Source organism: Oncorhynchus masou, chromosome 31 (genome assembly GCF_036934945.1).
Source record: "Oncorhynchus masou masou isolate Uvic2021 chromosome 31, UVic_Omas_1.1, whole genome shotgun sequence".
Classification (NCBI taxonomy): domain Eukaryota; kingdom Metazoa; phylum Chordata; class Actinopteri; order Salmoniformes; family Salmonidae; genus Oncorhynchus; species Oncorhynchus masou.
This window is the reverse complement of record NC_088242.1, coordinates 47,455,635-47,467,606: the sequence shown is the minus strand read 5'-3', so window position 1 is coordinate 47,467,606 and position 11,972 is coordinate 47,455,635. Positions and strand designations below refer to the sequence as shown.

Here is an 11,972-nt window from a genome sequence, read left to right as displayed (position 1 = left end):
ATTGTAAATAAGAACGTGCTCTTAACTGACTTGCCTAGTTAAATAAAGTTTAAAAAATGTTTTATCTCACCCTGGTTTGACCACGAGCCACTGGGAGCAACTGACATACAGAAGAGTGCGCTTTAATTCTAAAGGGAATAGGAGGGTGATTATCTCAATGCAGGTTGTGCATCCCCTCACTGGCTCCTGCACACACAGAGACCGTAAATGCTGTTGTAACCGTTTTTTTGACTCCTCTCTCTTTTCCCTTTGTTTGGATTTGTGCTGAGAGAGGGAACAGAGAGAGAGCGCTGGCCACTTTGGTTTGAATAGAGCTCAGACTGGAGCTGGAGCATGACGTCACACACCCTGCCTCTCAGGTTTCAGCAGCATTTTTACTCCAGGCTGCAACCACACCACATGGTACGTGGGCAGGGAGCAAGGCTCCAGGCATCTTGACAGCTGTGTCGCTTTACTTCCTCGCGAGCTCTGTGCCATCGTAGTGCTCTTCACAGGAGACGCTTCCTAGCAACGAACTATCTTTCCACTTGTTATTATATTTTTTCCTTCAACTCTTCTACACTGCTGTTTCTCTCCTGCCGACCAACAACTGATGTTCCGTTGTTCTGATCTGCATCTGGATAAGGGTTTAGAAGATTCCTCTTCGCTAATAGATTACCGAAGATATTATTGCACCACCTGTCTGGATTTTTTTGTGGAAGCTTTTCATTGTAAGTAGATGTGTCATTTTGCAATGCTTGGTTTGGCTATTTATGGCGCTGTTTGTGTTTGCATTAGATAGGAATAGCACATTAGCGTAATTGTGTGTGTGTGATAGAAGTAAGATGCGAGTTCATTATGTAATAGCGATTTTGATGTTGTCATTTTCACGCATTGGCAGTGGTGGAAAAAGTATCAAATTGTCATACTTGATGAAAGTGAAGATACCTTAATAGAAAATTACTCAAATAAAAGTGAAGGTCACCCAGTAAAATACTTTTTGAGTGAAAGTTTAAAAGTATTTGGTTATAGATAAACATAAGTATCGAACGTAAAAGTTAAAGTATTAGTCATTTCAAATGCCTTATATTAAGCAATATAAGGCATGTATATTAATATGTTTTATTTACGGATCGCCATGGGCACACTCCAACACAGACATCATTTACAAATTAAGCATTTGTGTTTAGTTAGTCCGCCGGACCAGAGGGGGAAGGGATGACCAATGATGTTCTCTTGATAGGTGTGTGAATTGGACCATTTTCTGTCCTGTATTCAAACTGTAACGATTACTTTTGGGTGTCAGGGAAAATGTATGTAGTAAAAAGTACATTATTTTATCTAGGAATGTGGTGAAGTAGAAGTTGTTAAAAATATAAATAGTAGAGTACAGATACCCCCCCCCCTCTCTCTGTCTAAAGGCGAATATAAGAAAACACTCCAGACCTCTGCAGGTTTGAAAACCTGTTATCTTTGTTTGCGTAGAGTATGCATAATGTTTTGTCGATGTGTTGAATGTTGTTCAACTCTTGATGTCAGTTGCAAAATGTGTTTAGTTCACTGGTGAATGGCTGTGACTGTTGCTTCTACATTTTGTTTGTATTTTATTACATAGGGATGTCATTATTGTGTCTCAAATGCAAATTAGCAAAGCTGTTATTGCTGTGCCATTTTCAAAATGTTCGACCTACAGTTTATTGATGGATAGAGCATATGTTTTCAAGAGCTCTTGGAATACAGGGAAAAGTTTTTCCAGACTGCATTCCAAAGCTTTATGACCTAATCATGATTTATTTTGTTTTTCTCCGTGAAAAGCAGGAAGTTGTCTGTTATTTACTGTCAATTTGGCCATAATTGCAGCATTAGTTTCCCACCCACTCTCTCTATCTATGCCTCAGATCAATGACCTGAAAATTACTCCTCTAATAGTATAGCTGCACCCTCTGTCAATTCAATTCAAGGGGCTTTATTGGCATGGGAAACATATGTTACCATTGCCAATGCAAGTGAAATAGATAAGAAACAAAAGTGAAATAAACAATAAAAATCAACAGTAAACATGACACTCACAGAAGTTCCAAAATAATAAAGACATTTCAAATGTCAGTTGTGGCCAAAAATTTTGAGAATAATACAAATATACATTTTCACAAAGTTTGCTGCTTCAGTGTCTTTAGATAATTTTGTCAGATACTGAAGTATAATTACAAGCGTTTCATAAGTGTCAAAGGCTTTTATTAACAATTTCATGAAGTTGATGCAAAGAGTCAATATTTGCAGTGTTGACCCTTCTTTTTCAAGACCTCTGCAATCTGCCCTGGCATGCTGTCAATTAACTACTGGGCCACATCCTGACTGATGGCAGCCCATTCTTGCATAATCAATGCTTGGAGTTTGTCAGAATTTGTGGGTTTTTGTTTCTCCTTTTTAAGGATTGACCACAAGTTCTCATTGGGATTAAGGTCTGGGGAGTTTTCTGGCCATGGACCCAAAATAATATGTTTTGTTCCCCGAGCAACTTAGTTATCACTTTTGCCTTATGTCAAGGTTCTCCATCAAGCTGGAAAATGCATTGTTTGTCACCAAACTGTTTCTGGATGGTTGGGAGAAGTTGCTCTCGGAAGATGTGTTGGTATGATTCTTTATTTATGGCTGTATTCTTAGGCAAAATTGTGAGTGAGCCAACTCCCTTGGCTGAGAAGCAACCCCACACATGAATAGTCTCAGGATGCTTTACTGTTGGCACGACACAGGACTGATGGTAGCGCTCACCTTGTCTTCTCCGGACAAGCCTTTATACGGATGCCCCGAACAATCGGAAAGGGGATTCATCAGAGAAAATGACTTTACCCCAGTCCTCAGCAGTCCAATCCCTGTACCTTTTGCAGAATATCAGTCTGTCCCTGATGTTTTTCCTGGAGAGAAGTGGCTTCTTTGCTGCCCTTCTTGACACCAGGCCATCCTCCAAAAGTCTTCACCTTTCGCATCTCTCAGATGCACGCACACCTGCCTGCTGCCATTCCTGAGCAAGCTCTGTACTGGTGGTGCCCCAATACCGCAGCTGAATCAACTTTAGGTGACGGTCCTAGCGCTTGCTGGACTTTCTTTGGCGCCCTGAATCCTTCTTCAAAACAATTGAACCGCTCTCCTTGAAGTTCTTGATGATCCCATAAATGGTTGATTTAGGTGCAATCTTACTGGCAGCAATATCCTTGCCTGTGAAGCCCTTTTTTGTGCAAAGCAATGATGAAGGCATGTGTTTCTTGTAAGTTAACCATGATTGACAGAGGAAGAACAATGATTCCAAGGACTTTGCAATTAATTGCAATTCATCTGATCACTCTTCATAACATTCTGGAGTATATGCAAATTGCCATCATACAAATTGAGGCAGCAGATTTTGTGAAAATTAATATTTGTGTTATTCTCAACTTTTGGCCACGACTGTACAGTGTTGTAATAATATGAAAATGGTTAAAGTACAAAATTGAACATAAATAAACATAAATATGGGTTGTATTTACAATGGTGTTTGTTCTTCACTTGTTGTCCTTTTCTTGTGGCAGCACGTCACAAATCTTGCTTCTGTGATGGCACACTGTGGTATTTCCCCCAGTAGATATGGGAGTTTATCAAACTTTAAAAAATAAATCTCATTGTGGATCTGTGTAATCTGAGGGAAATATGTGTCTCTAATATGATCATACATTTGGCAGGAGATTCAGAAGTGCAGCTCAATTTTCACCTCATGTTATGGGCAGTGTGCACATACGGCAGCCTTTCTCAATAACAAGGCTATGCTCACTGAATCTGTACATAGTCAAAGCGTTCCTTACGTTTGGGTCAGTCACAGTGGTCAGGTGTTCTGCCACTGAGTACTCTCTGTTTAGGGCCAAATAGCATTATTTGCTCTGGAAAGAATTCACAAAAAACAATGTGTCAATTAATTATCTTTTTGTTTTCTCATGATTTGGTTGGGTCTAATTTTGTTGCTGTCCTGGGGCTCTGTGCAGTCTGTTTGTGAACAGAGCACCAGGACCAGCTTGCTTTGGGGACTCTTCTCCAGGTTCATCTCTCTTAAGGTCTTTATTATGGAAGGTTTGGGAGTCGCTTCCTTTTCGGTGGTTGTAGAATTTAACAGCTCTTTTCTGAATTTTTGATAATTAGCGGGTATCAGCCTAATTCTGCTCTGCATGCATTATTTGGCGTTTGACATTGTAAACAGGATATTTTTTCAGGATTCTGCATGCAAAGTTTCAATTTGGTGTTTGTTCCATTTTGTGAATTCTTGGTTGGTGAACGGACCCCAGACCTCACATCTATAAAGGGTTATATAACTGATTCAAGTATTTTTTGCCAGATCCTAATTGGTATGTCGAATTTTGTGTTCCTTTTGATGGCATAGAAGGCTCTTCTTGCCTTGTCTCTCAGATAGTTCACAGCTTTGTGGAAGTTACCTGTGGCGCTGATGTTTAGGCCAAGGTATATGTATAGTGTTTGGAGAAAAAAATATTAATAGGAGTAAATCTTTCACTCGGGATCAGTAGAGAAAAGGCTGAGGAAGATTATTTCCGCTCTCCTCAAACCCCCTGCATAAAGACCTTTCTGAAAATCACTGTTTAATCCGGCGCTCAGGAGGAAAATGGGCAGAAAAAGATTACCTCATCTTAGTTTGGATCTTGGAAATGTCACATTGTAAGATGGAGGCTTGTGAAACCCAGACAATGAAGTTGGGATTACACCCTGATTCTATTTTTATAAGACTGTAGGATCTCCTCACACTTCATTTTAAATTAAACTCACTTAACGTATTTGTTTTGGAAAAAGTTTCTTTAGACAAGATATAAATGCACAAATATATTTGAGTAAATCATTATATACAGTAACATTTGGATTGTATTATACATTGGTTTACAGTACAATAATTTAAATACATGCTCCGGAACTTTGGCGACTACTAAATATTTTCTAAACCGCATGGTTGCACCCCTGCCCAGTCTTGTGAAATTCATAGATTAGGGCCTAATGAATTTATTTACATTGACTGATTTCCTTTATATGAACTGTAACTCAGTAAAATTGTGGAAATCTTTGCCTGTATATTTTTGTTCAATATAGATGGGGAACCAGGCCTAACCAATCAGAATGAGTTTTCCCCACGATCCCGCAGGTAAAGAAGCTGGATGTGGAGGTCCTGGGATGGCGTGGTTAAACATAGTCTCCGGTAGTGAGGCCAGTTGGAAGTACTGCCTAATACTCTTACAATTCCAAGGCTCGCTCTGTATGGGCTTTGTTTATTCAAATTGATTCCTGTGGCTGTTTGATCAGACTTATACAATGCATTTGGGAAGTATTCAGACCCATTGACTTAAAAAAAACATTGTTATTTTACAACCTTTTTTCTAAAATTGATGAAATACATGTTTTTTCCTCATCAATCTACACACAATAGCCCATAATGGCAAAGCGAAAACAGTTATTCAATAAAAAAAATTGAAACTGTATTAAAATAAAAAAACAGGGGACACATTTACATATGTTTTTAGACCCTTTGATATGAGACTCGGAATTGAGCTCAGGTGCATCCTGTATGCATGGATCATCGTTGAGATGTTTCTACAACTTGATTGGAGTCCACCTGTGGTAAATTTAAGGTCCCACAGTTGACAGTGCATGTTAGAGCAAAAAGAAACCCATGAGGTCGAAGGTATTGTTGGTTGAGCTCCGAGACAGGATTGTGTCGAGGCACAGATCTGGTGAAGGGTACCAAGACATTTCTGCAGCATTGAAAGTCCCCAAGAACACAGTGGCTTCCATCATTCTTAAATGGAATAAGTTTGGAGCCACCAAGACTCTTCCTAGAGCTGGCCATCCGGCCAAACTGAACAGTCGGGGGAGAAGGGTCTTGGTCAGGGAGGTGACCAAGAACTCGATGGCCACTCTGACAGAGCTCCAGAGTTCCTCTGTGGAGATGGGAGAACATTCAAGACAGACAACCATCTCTGCAGCACTCCACCAATCAGGCCAGACGGAAGCCACTCCTCACTACAAGGCACATGAAAAAGGCAGCCAAAGGACTCTCAAACCATGATAAATAAGGTTCGCTGGTCTGATGAAGCCAAGTTTGAACTCTTTGGCGTCTGGAGGAAACCTGTCAACATCCCTACGGTGAAGCATGGGGGTGGCAGCATCATGCAGTGGGGATGTTTTTCAGCGGCAGGGACTGGGAGACTGGTCAGGATCGAGGAAAAGATGCACAGAGAGATTCTTGATGAAAACCTGCATCTGAGTGCTCTGGACCTCAGATTGGGGCTATGGATCACCTTCCAACAAGATTATGACCCTAAGCATACAGCCAAGACAACGCAGGAGTGGCTTTGGGACAAGTCTCTGAATGTCCTTGACTGGCCCCACCAGAGCCCCGACTTGAATCCGATCTAATATATCTGGAGAAACTTGAAAATAGCTGTGCAGCTGTCCCTCCCCTTGTCACGTTCTGACCCTAGTTATTGTGTTAATTGTTTGTTTTAGTTGTTCAGGACGTGAGTTGGGTGGGCATTCTATGTTTTGTGTGTCTAGGTTGTTTTTCTGTGTTCGGCCTAGTATGGTTCTCAATCAGAGGCAGGTGTCGTTAGTTGTCTCTGATTGAGAATCATACTTAGGTAGCCTGGGTTTCACTGTTTGTTTGTGGGTGATTGTTTCTGTGTCTGTGTTTTTCACCACACGGTACTGTTTTCGGTTTTCACATTTGTTGTTTTTGTAAATTGAAGTGTTTAGTTTGGATTTATTATTAAATAAGATGAACACTAACCACGCTGCGCTTTGGTCCTCTCCTTCAACGGAAGAAAACCATTACACCCCTTCCTACTTGACAGAGTTCCCGAGGATGTTTAGAGAATAATGGGAGAAACACCCAAAATACAGGGGTGCCAAGCTTGTAGCTTCAGACTTGAGGCTGTAATCACCGCCAAAGGTACTCCAACAAAGTACTGAGTAAAGGGTCTGAGTATTTATTTTATTTTTACCTGTTTTGCTTCAACATTATGGGGTGTTGTGTAATGAGGGGAAAAAAAATAATAATTAAATTTTAGAATAAGGCTGTAACGTATCAAAATGTGGAAAAAGTCAAGCGGTCTGAATACTCCCGAATGCGCTGTTTCTAAACTATGTAAAAAATCCACTTATACAGCTCCAGTCTGAGTGAGTTACTTGTCAAACTAACCTTTGTTGATACCAAGCTCCGCCCACTTCAGGAAGTGTCAATCTCAGCATTCCTCTGTCACTCAGTGACAACATGCATAACAGAGCCTGCTTTGAAAGGCCTGTCACCCGTTAAAGTCACTTACACATGCTGTTGACAGGAGCTGCGCACATGAGTCATGCATCAAACAATAGGAGTAGGGCCTAACTAAGCATACAGCATCGATTTAAAGACATGTTTGGGAGCTGTAGATTTCCCTACTGACATGCAGTCTCTATGCTAGGCAATCTCTTATAGGTCTAATGTGTATGCAAGCAGATGTGTCTTACTAACCTGTCATGGGCCTGTATGTAGGATCAGGTCCCCTGTGTCCAAATAATCATATTCATTGTGATCTAACTTTATGAATATAGGCCCTTGTCTAGTTGCCAATTTGTCATGAAATGATGAGCTTGAAGAAGGGTCAGGTTCACCACAAAGCATGTCTCCTAAACGAAAGCAGCCCTCAGTCTCCCCCTTTTCATTAGAAATGCTGTCATGGTCATTTTAAACTGCATTCACAGACAGTCAGTTTAGTGTCTCCCCAATGTGCTTTTCTGGCTGGGTAATCCCTTAATACCCACAAGAGCACTCACATGCGCACACATACGGCACCAATGGGCCAAGCATGGGGTGCTATCTGCACATCTGAGATTGTCTTTTTGTGCACAAATTAATAAAAGGGCTTTGTTGGTGCTGCCTGTAGTATTTTGTGTGAGCATACACATAATCCTCCCTCTACATGAGGGCAGCGCAGGGTAACACTTGGTCCAGTGTAACTGAGTACAGCCCTGACATTAAAACTAGTACACCAACTGGCTGTAGCATGGCTCTTAAACTACTGGAGTGACAGCGTTTGTGATTAAAAGTGAAAATATCAGGTGTCCTGCAGCTATGCTCCTCTATGCTCCTCTGTCTATTTGAGTCTCTGAGACACAGTCGCTGTGACAAAGTAAATCATTGTGACTTACAGTACAGTACAGTACTGAGCTAAACGACTACCATTAGTAGCACTCACTTCCGTCATCATGAAGTGCTTTGAGAGACTAGTCAAGGACCATATCACCTCCACCCTACCTGACACCCTAGACCCACTCCAATTTGCTTACCGCCCAAATAGGTCCACAGACGATGCAATCTCAACCACACTGCACACTGCCCTAACCCATCTGGACAAGAGGAATACCTATGTGAGAATGCTGTTCATCGACTACAGCTCGGCATTTAACACCATAGTACCCTCCAAGCTCGTCATCAAGCTCGAGCCCCTGGGTCTCGACCCCGCCCTGTGCAATTGGGTACTGGACTTCCTGACGGGCCGCCCCCAGGTGGTGAGGGTAGGCAACAACATCTCCACCCCGCTGATCCTCAACACTCGGGCCCCACAAGAGTGCGTTCTGAGCCCTCTCCTGTACTCCCTGTTCACCCACGACTGTGTGGCCACGCACGTCTCCAAATCAATCATCAAGTTTGCGGATGACACAACAGTGGTAGGCTTGATTACCAACAATGACGAGACGGCCTACAGGGAGGAGGTGAGGGCCCTCGGAGTGTGGTGTCAGGAAAATAACCTCACACTCAACATCAACAAAACTAAGGAGATTGTGGACTTCAGTAAACAGCAGAGGGAACACCCCCCTATCCACATCGATGGAACAGTAGTGGAGAGGGTAGTAAGTTTTAAGTTCCTCGGCATACACATCACAGACAAACTGAATTGGTCCACCCACACAGACAGCATCGTGAAGAAGGCGCAGCAGCGCCTCTTCAACCTCAGGAGGCTGAAGAAATTTGGCTTGTCACCAAAAACACTCACACACTTCAACAGATGCACAATCAAGAGCATCCTGTCGGGCTGTATCACCGCCTGGTACGGCAACTGCTCCGCCCACAACCGTAAGGCTCTCCAGAGGGTAGTGAGGTCTGCACAACGCATCACCGGGGGCAAACTACCTGCCCTCCAAGACACCTACACCACCCGATGTTACAGGAAGGCCATAAAGATCATCAAGGACAACAACCACCCGAGCCACTGCCTGTTCACCCCGCTACCATCCAGAAGGCGAGGTCAGTACAGGTGCATCAAAGCTGGGACCGAGAGACTGAAAAACAGCTTCTATCTCAAGGCCATCAGACTGTTAAACAGCAACCACTAACATTGAGTGGCTGCTGCCAACACACTGACTCAACTCCAGCCACTTTAATAATGGGAATTGATGGGAAATGATGTAAAATATATCACTAACCACTTTAAACAAGGCTACCTAATATAATGTTTACATACCCTACATTATTCATCTCATATGTATACGTATATACTGTACTCTATATCATCTACTGCATCTTTATGTATTACATGTATCACTAGCCACTTTAACTATGCCACTTTGTTTACATACTCATCTCATATGTATATACTGTACTCGTTACCATCTACTGTATCTTGCCTATGCTGCTCTGTACCATCACTCATTCATATATCTTTATGTACATATTCTTTATCCCCTTACACTTTTGTGTATAAGACAGTAGTTTTGGAATTGTTAGCTAGATTACTTGTTGGTTATTACTGCATTGTCGGAACTAGAAGCACAAGCATTTCGCTACACTCGCATTAACATCTGCTAACCATGTGTATGTGACAAATAAAATTGGATTTGATTTACAGCAGGGAATTACGCTAATTTCTTGTGTAGCAGACTGCCACAACTAGAGGAGTGTGGGTTGTCGTCTTATTTTCTACCAAATGTATTTTAAGACTAATGCTGTGATGCGTTGTGCCAACTCACAAAATAAATAATTATTGGAGAAGACTCAAGGAGACCCGAGACAAAAACAAGAAGTGGAAGAATGTAGGAATTGTGAAATTAACCATGTGGTGTGTACTTGTTGACATTCTGAGTAAGCCATTCAGGAAGAATGTTGTGACAGGGGAGCTATGCACCAAGCCACACAAGAAAGCAATATTGGAGAATACAGATATACTAAACCAGAACAAGGGAAGAATTGTAAAGTTAGCTATGTGGGGTGTACTTGTTGACATCCTGAATAATAATCTAACTATGCCAGACAGAGTAGAACAGTGTTGTGACAGAGGAGTGATACACCAACCCACACAGTGAAGTGTTGACGGAAAGAGGCCACAAACAGAGCTAGGGAAACCATGTGAAGCCATGTGCGGTGTACTTGCTGACAACCACAGCAGAGCAGCGGAGAAAGCAATATTGGAGAAGACCAAAATAAGACTTGGAAGAATTGTGAAGTTAACCATGTGGGGTTCCTTGTTAACAACCACAGCAGAGCTTCGTGACGATGGAAGGAATTGGTGGTCTCCCCTGTGTGTAGGCATTGCAGCACTGGGGCATAAAGCACCACTCAAATTTACCCAGAAGCCATATGAAGGCAAGTGCCGAAAGCCCAAAACGTGTTGATTTCAACAATAAATAGTCATTTTTAAGACAATTCCCCATGTCCAACCAAGAGTTGCTGTATTTTTCATCATCATGATAATGAAAAATCACTCACCATGAAGAACCTCTGTCCTGTCCTCAAAAAGCACAGTCAGCCTCGGCTAGGCTAATCCTCTTTACCCATGCTTAATCATTAACACAGCCCAAGCACTGCTTACCCCCTGCCTAACATGGTCCCACTACATTATCAACAGCCAGCTCTGTACCCCACCAGCCTGACAAACAGCCATCTCTATAGAAATCATCATGGCCCCCCTTTGTGAGCACAAATTCATTTTTTAAAGATTGAAGCTGTAATAGTTTCTATTTTAACTTTAGCAAACTGTTTTCCACTCTGCAATCTGACTTGAAATTATGCCATCACCACATACACTTAGAGAGAAAAACATTAGGAACACCTTCCTAATATTGAGTTGCACCCCCTTTTGCACTCAGAACAGCCTCAATGTGTCGGTATATGGACTCTGCAAGGTGTTGAAAGTGTTCCAAAGGGATACTGACCCACATTGACACCAATGGATGTCTTTTGGATGGTGTACCATTCTTGATTACACACGGGAAACTGTTAAGCGTGAAAAACCCAATGGTTTTTACAAGTGACATCAGTAGATTTCACCTGGATTGACCTGGTCAATGCATCTATTTGACATAATATAAAAACAAACATCTAATTTTACACAACAAAAACAGGTGAAGGTAGGCTAAAATGTCCTTCCTATGTCATGGAAAAAGCAGGTGCTGGTAATGTTTTGTATACTCAGTGTTTACCTGGCAATTACAACAGATCAAAATTTTTTACCAAATTCGTAGTTACTGCACTTTTCCTTTTGTAGGGCAGAATAATGCTCATATTAAATCAATCTATAATCATCATGGAGCATCACTTGTGTGTCCCAATCTTCATAATACGTTCAGTTAACCACTGTGGCGTGCAGTCTATAGGGGAGACAGTACGCAACTCTGCATCGGATGCACTTAAAATGCGCGGGTACTCACAAAACATTTCAGATATACAGTTGAAGTCGGAAGTTTACATACACTTAGGTTGGAGTCATTAAAACTAGTTTTTCTACCAAACTATAGTTTTGGCAAGTCGGTTAGGACATATACTTTGTGTATGACACAAGTAATTTTTCCAACAATTGTTTACAGACAGATTATTTCACTTATAACTCACTGCATCACAATTCCAGTAGGTCAGACATTTACATACACTAAGTTGACTGTGCCTTTAAACAGCTTGGAAAATTCCAGAAAATGATGTCATGGCTTTAGAAGCTTCT

General features: G+C 41.7%; 1 protein-coding gene across 3 annotated transcripts in view; it reads left to right on the top strand.

The window, feature by feature from the left end:
• The first annotated feature begins 406 nt into the window (after positions 1-406).
• LOC135524030 (pleckstrin homology domain-containing family A member 5-like) overlaps positions 407-11,972 on the top strand; it is a 103,656-nt gene continuing 92,090 nt past the window's right edge. For all 3 annotated transcript variants that reach the window (XM_064951157.1, XM_064951159.1, XM_064951158.1), the window contains exon 1: positions 407-710. The gene's annotated coding sequence lies outside the window, so the exon portion shown is untranslated. The remainder of the gene's footprint in view (positions 711-11,972) is intronic.